We start from the raw sequence: 7,192 nt of genomic DNA, 5'->3' as shown, positions 1-7,192 counted from the left end.
AGCGGTTGTGTGGGTCCGAGTGGGACAGTTCAGAAAAAAAATAATAGTTAAAAAAGTACTTACATCTGACACCATTCATTTACAGACTACTATGGCTCCCTGATTTACAGAATTTACAGGGTGCTAAACGCCGCTAATCATATCGTCACGTGGTTATTTCCCAAAAGGTATTTAAAAAAAAGAGAAACACCTCTTCAGTGGACATGACCACTTGGTGTTGTGGGAGGAGCGATCAGAAGAGGATCAGTGTGGGCTCACCTCCACTGTGTGCGCCGCGGACCAGGTTAAGGATCTGGGTTACGTTTAGGCTGTCTCCGTGTACTATTTCTAAAGTGGGACGTTGTGGAGCTGTGGAAAACGCGGACATTTATTGCGGAGGGCTCAAAGAGCGAGTGCGTGTCTGTGGTTGGAAACCTGCTGCTGATCGTCACTGTGCGCTCTTATCCAAGGTGGGGATCTTTACGAGTCCGACGGTAAGAAAAAAGACGGGAAAGGCCAGCTCGGCGGGCAACACTTGGTCTGATTTGTAGCAGTAGTAGTTTGACTTGTATGTTAAGTTTTGCTTGCTTGTTTTTACAGCACCAGACTCTGTGACTAACATGTGCGAGTGGAAGGGTTGGGTATCTCCAAACTGCGGGGTGTTTTCTGTTGGGTTTACCGGGGGGGGATACCCAGGATCACGGCGACAAGTTTGCATCCCTGTGGCGTTAGAGAAGTGAAAACCTAAACTCTGTTTTGCCTCGTTTCCTCTTTGACTACTTCTGCCCGACCGTAGAAAACAAAGTAGACCCACCCTATGTCTAATCTTAGTTCAGTACACCAATAAAAAAACAGCCAATGCTTCATAAAAATGTTCGCAGATCTGGTTACATAATGACGCAGAATCTTCAGGACGAGATAAATATTGTATCCACGTGCTGCTGCTGTTATTGTCATTGTTATAAACTTTATGTTATGCTCTCTATCGCCTTTCAGCCTGCTCTTTTCTGAGCTTTGAACTCAGGTATCCACTCCCAGGCAGGACGCAGTGTGCGGGTGTTGAGTTACCTGCAAACATCATGAATGTTTCATGTGTGTCATTCCTGTGCAGGGGTCCTATTCTACCCGCTAAATCACTGTTTTGTTTTGGGGGTTTTTTCCACAATCACCTGATGCAAACTGAGCTTCTGAGCGTCGATTTAGGCAATGAAGAGATGGCGGTCATGAGTTACTACAACCTCTGTAGTTTATTAGTTGACGTTTTATCTCAAGGTAGAGGTCACCATATTTTAGTGCAGCATATCAAATCATTAATAAATATTTGAAACAACGTGACAGCGAGACTAGATCTCTTGATCTGAGCTTTAAGGGATTCACTACAACTTTCAACCAAAGTCATGGTTTTCTCACTTGTGTGTTGAAATGTTTTGGATCAGAGGTCGGCAAACTTTACTACCAAAGGAGACATTTTTTTTTTAAAGGAATTTATGACGGGACAAAATGCATGGAGCTGCAAAACAGCCGATTATGCATGTTTAATCCCATAAACCCTACTAATAGGTGTAAATGGAAAGCTGTGCAGGTTGCTTTAAGTCCAGCCTGTGCTTGTGTAAATTAAAATGAGCCTAATTTTGATAATCAATAACATAGCTGGCTGATACCTTTTAAAAACGTATGTTAAAAATTTGGAAGCGGTAGGGACTCATTTATGTGTCCACATTCATGCAAGCGGTTCAGTAAAATGACGAAGAGAAGGCTATGATCTACATTTTAATGTTTTTCCTCCTTTAAAAAAATCGGTGTATAGATTATATATAAGTACATATTTTACAACTAGAGAATAGAATGAGGATTACAAATAGTCCTCATAGTCTATGTTTGTCCTCTATCTCCTTCTTGATGAGTGAACTAATCTTGATGAAACTTTGCATAAACATTGCCTTGGGCACTGAGCGTGCCAGTATCTTTATATATTTTGCTCATAGTCACTGAAAACAATTAAACCGCTGTCAAAAAAATTGTAGATAAAAGACAAAATCATTTATTGTCAGTATGCGAACTGCTTAATCGACTAATTGTTTGACTGCTACAGTATACAAGTAAATTTTCTCCCTAAGTGTTGCATGCGTGTGAACATAAGGCACTTAAAAGATATAAATGTGTTTGTGCACTTGGTGTTTTAGGCAATGGCGTTTGTCCTGTTATCATTGGTTCACTTTTTATCACTTCAGATATGACAAATTGAGGTCACTCACGCGTCCCTCGCACAGTAAACCGTGTTATCACGTGACTGAAATGCCACGCTTGGGTTATGTGATTTCTGCCACACTGCTTGATCTTTATTTTAGGACAAGTGTCCTCTTCAGACGTCTGCATGTCATCGTCAGATGTGGCTACTGTGGTGGCTGAACTGGTCTTCAAAGTGCTCTTCATGTGGATCCAGTTTAAAGGCATCCCAGCACACAAGCAGTGACCTAAAACCACACTCTGGTCACAGCTGGACTTCTGTGGATGGATGGCATTTAAGCATATCAGGGCTTCTCTGCAGAATTGTCTCTTTAGAGATATTCAGTGAGAACTGTTCATTTAAAAACAAAAACAAAAAAATGGATGGAGCCACTGTGATGTCAGCTGGCGATGAAGCCTTGTGCTGAGCATTTTGGATGTTGCAATCTTGCCTTTTCGAAACCAGACATCATGAGTCGGGTGTGGATCTGAGTAGGAAACAGAGGAGCTCATACCGTAGTGATTTGTCAATCACAAGATGGTCCCACTGGATGGTTTGGCAAATTTTGAAGGAGGGCATAGATTTTGTATTTTTAACAGTATTTTCCTATGTAATGTTGAAACTACACTTCTTTGTTCTTATATTAAGATACTTGAGGGACTCGATGCGTTGTTAAACTTCTTTACGCTGGCAGAAAGGAGAGTTTTACTGGTCCGGCACACATGCAGCCCACAGAGGTCAAAGTGGGCTGCACGTGTGACGTGATGTAAAATGAGTTTGACCTGGCTGGTCTGCAGTATCTGCTCAGGCTTGTTTTTAAAATGCCTCAACTGCAAAGGATGTAAAAATGTGAGGTTGTTATGGCGTCGGGTAATTTTAAAGTTTAGCAAAACTTCTGTAATTCGAGGCAGTTTTACAGACTCTCTTGTTTAATGCAGTCTACTGTCTGTTGTTTATAAGTGCTTATGAGCTGTGGTGGGCCTGCCTCCTACTTTCTCTCTCTCTCTCATCTCTCACATCCTTTTAAGCAGGAGTAGATTAAACATGCAGCAAGAGTGCAAGTGAAGTTTAAACCTTATGAAGAGTTGAGAGCAGTTTCTGAGGCATGAGAGGAATGTACAGTTAATCAGTCATCTGTACGATTATTACTGATGTTCAGAGGCGGGGGGACTCAAGCAGTCCAACAATGTGTTTGGCTAAGATCAATGCTCAGACCTGCTTCCAGGGCCTTTACACACACAGGATCTACTGCAGCATGCTAGACACTGAAAGCTGTTCATGCTAATGTGATTTACATGCACAGCTTCAGGTCACAAGTTTTTGATTTGCTTTACCTTACTTATCTGTGCCTATCTGTTATTACTCAGTCTGAAAATACTTGACAAGACATAAAGCTGTGAGAAATCTAAACACATCAGTAGGTGATTCTGTGTGTTTTCCCACTTTGCCCTCCATAAACAAGCCAGCTCAGCTGTCCCGTGGTTGGGATTAGCTAAACCTTCCCCTCTCGTGTCCTGACGCAGACCCCGAGAGGTGACAAATATGCTAAACAGATCAGCAATAGCAGCAGTTAATCTGAGCCTGTTTTTGTTTGGAAGTTGGGTGAGGGTGTTAGTTTGTCATGAATGGAAATGCAACATATAGAGTACAATAGAGAGCTAAATTAATGGCTTAAGCGCACGTAATAAGATGCTGGGGCAGGAGGTTTAGGTTAGGATAACTTGGCTGTAAATGCTTCCTTAGGTTTTAAATTGAGCGTTTTCAATTGGCAGCATTTCCACTTTAGTTAAACATGCTTTTTACTGTAAAGTCACTTATAATCAAGCAATAAGGTGAATTCAAACAACTGACTGAATTTTCCCATGTTTTCTGAAAGTATCTCAAATGATTGCAACAACAACTCATTCATTCGTTCTCTTCTGCTACATGAATTTGTTCCAATTTAATTCTTTATTAACATCTTCAGTGTTTCAAACTAATTGATGAATTATTTTTCTTATTTTTTCTTAGCAACCTTTACAAATGATATATATTAGATAATTGCTGGTGTTAATAATCACATAAATAAAACTGAACCCAAACAAAACACATAAATCAGTTTTAAACACATATAAGAATGAGGGTTGAGAAATATAAATTGAGTAAGTTTGTGCACCACATGTATAAATCATAAAAATCAAGACGACAGCAATTATTCATTTAATCCACCAGGTTACAGTTTTTAAATGATATATCCAACAGGCATCCCTTTGAACAACTTTACCACATCATCGCCACTTCTTTTCATTGATGGCTTCGCTTCAATTCCTATGAACCGTAGACCATGAATGCCATAAATGCCATGCCTGGCTAAACAGGGTCTCTGATCTTTATTTCCAATATTACTCCTGTGTTCAGAAATTTTAATCCGCAACTCCCTCTTAGTCTGATGTATCCTCATCACAAAACTGACTTCTATTACTTCAATTATGATCATTGTTGGTAACCTATGCAGTATGGTCCTGTTTGTTGGCGAGGCCTAATTCTACTGAGAGAACTCCAACAGACTCTGTAGTGTCGTGACTGTGCTGTGAAACGAATACACTGTCACTCAATCTGGTTGAACCACTTATGTTGTCCTACAATGAACTGGAAGAAGGTTGTTTTTTTTTTTTTTGTTTTTTTTCTTTTTTTCTATCAAGTCAGCAGTTTGTACTCTGATAACATGAAGAGTTATTGTGCAGGTGTAGAGGCTAGTATTTACTACTCTGATAAACAGTTCCCAGGGTATACTGTCTTGTTTTGCATCTGTTTTGCTTTGAAAATTACGTGCAAACAAAAAAAATATTGTATAGGACGAGTTCTTGGGTGCTTTAAGGCCAATGTTTTTTTTCTTTGACTGAATGTTTGTAAGGAAAAGAAAAGTGACGTCTACAAGACTGAAAATTAAAAAGAAACGTTCTGCTGCTAGCTGTGAATTATTTATTTATTTGCATAAGCTCCCTTTTTGTTTAAAAAAACAAAAAAAACTTTTCATCTTCTTGGTTAATTATGTCAGTTTGGTGCTGTAGCTCTCTCTCGTCTATCTGATAAACATCTCTGAACTTCACAAGAAGCCTCGTATCTTCTTCCTTCTTCCATCCCACATGCAAACATGTCTGTTTTATCAGCAAGGGAGATGCGATGCAAACGAGCTCCAGAGGAAGCAGGAGGAGAGCAGAGATAGGATATACCCACACAAAATACACTCTTATCGCTGACAGTCGCCTATTGTAGCGTGAGGACAGGCTAAAGTCTCCCCTGCCAACATGAATGAAGGAATGATGTCACCGGCACACATGCAATGCGGTAATTTAACTTGTGAAGGTCGGAGGAAGGGAAAAAAAGAAAAGAAAAAAGGAAGGTAGAAAGGGCATGTTTTTTGTAGCATTTCTATAAATTTGGGAACTTTAATTACACAGGGCTGTATAAAAACCAGTCTATTTACCGTTCTATAAAGAGAACTAACAGAATAGGCAAAAATTCTCATAAACAAAGCTTAGATAATTAAAGCTACACAATTAAACTGCTAATGTGAAACAGGGATACTGTTAGGAAACGCTTCCAGAACCTTGTAAGTAAGCTAGCAAATGCTAACACCGAGATTCATAAACAAATATTTATGTGTTGGCTAAAAATTACCGTTAGCATGCTAACATTAAACTAAGATTTTATTTTATTTTTTTCTACAGAGTCTGACACAATATTGTTAGACTTTAATCTGTAAGAGTTTTGTGTAACTCATAGAATATGGTACTATCAAGTCTACATGATTGTATCATATTGCTCTATTGTTATTGTTTCCCACAGTAACAATGGTATCGCAGTGTAGCAATACTCAGTACATTGCATCATCGTCTACGACAAATCACAGCGTTTGTTCAGAAGAAGCAGAAATAAAATGCTCATTAAAAAAAACAAAAAGCAGAATGAAGTATCTACTGGCTTCCCTGTGGACTAGCTGAGTCCCATTATGTTTTTTTTAAAGTAATTATAATATTTGTGTAAATCTAATGAATTAGCACCCCAATTTTGAATTGTTAATTGGGATCATTAAAAAAAATCATAACGTGTTTGCATGTTTTGATAAACATTTTAAGATGTACTGAAGTTAGAAGCTGTAACATATTGCTGTATCTATATTTCTACCAACACCTAAATGAGTTAAAATTGACTGAACTGTAACTCAGTTAGGCGTGACCGTGAATAACATTCACGCCTCAAATGCTGAATGGTGAAAATTCAGTGAACACACTTGCATTGACTTGTCCGCATTCAGGTAAAGGATGACTTAATGCTTCATATCAGCGGCAGGAACTGGGATACACCTTATCTTCCTCTGATGTAAAAAGCTTTTTGAAGCTTTATCGCTTAAGAGTAGACTAAGAGAGTGACAAGACATTGGATAACTTTGATTAAAAGTTGGTTTTTGTGTGTTCTGGTCAGTCTCTCTTAGTTTTATCCCCTCTGTATAAAGAGCTTGGTTATTTTAAGTGGTATATTTTTTTTTTTCTTTCAGGCTTTATGTACTGTCTTTTAATATAGATTTTTTTTCTTCTTCTTTTCCTTTCTTCTCCTCCTTTTGTTTCCTTCAAGCTAAACTGAGAATCTGCCTTTGGACACGTTGATGAATCATTTTGCATATAATGGCAAATCAAGCCATTAGCCGTCGTGTGCATGTGAAAATCCAAAGGCATGGAGCAAAGTTATCTGCTTACATAAGACGGTCTTATTTCACAAGCTAGTTACAGTCCTTACTGAACACATAGTGGCCTAAGAAACAGCATTTCAATGAATGAAACAACATACATGATATAAAAATATTTTTGTTTGAAGAAAGATGGCTTTTTACAAAAGTATTAGCATGCTATCTTTTTACTTTTCTCAACAGTTTCTAAGCACTGTTCATTTTAGTCAAAGGAAGAGAAGTATTATTTGGATAGGGAACTCTTTTACTGCAATATAGTA

The 7,192-nt window shown here is 38.5% G+C and overlaps 1 protein-coding gene across 2 annotated transcripts in view; it reads left to right on the top strand.

Moving 5' to 3' along the window:
• The first annotated feature begins 252 nt into the window (after positions 1-252).
• fhip1aa (FHF complex subunit HOOK interacting protein 1Aa) overlaps positions 253-7,192 on the top strand; it is a 30,667-nt gene continuing 23,727 nt past the window's right edge. The window contains exon 1 of one of the 2 annotated variants that reach the window (XM_063476068.1): positions 253-449. The gene's annotated coding sequence lies outside the window, so the exon portion shown is untranslated. Of the gene's footprint in view, positions 474-7,192 lie in introns of both variants that reach the window. The other variant, XM_063476067.1, reaches the window with a different exon arrangement.

Source organism: Pelmatolapia mariae, linkage group LG6, assembly GCF_036321145.2.
Source record: "Pelmatolapia mariae isolate MD_Pm_ZW linkage group LG6, Pm_UMD_F_2, whole genome shotgun sequence".
In the NCBI taxonomy this organism is placed as follows: Eukaryota; Metazoa; Chordata; class Actinopteri; order Cichliformes; family Cichlidae; genus Pelmatolapia; species Pelmatolapia mariae.
The sequence above is the reverse complement of the archived record's forward strand: the minus strand, read 5'-3'. Positions and strand labels throughout refer to the sequence as shown.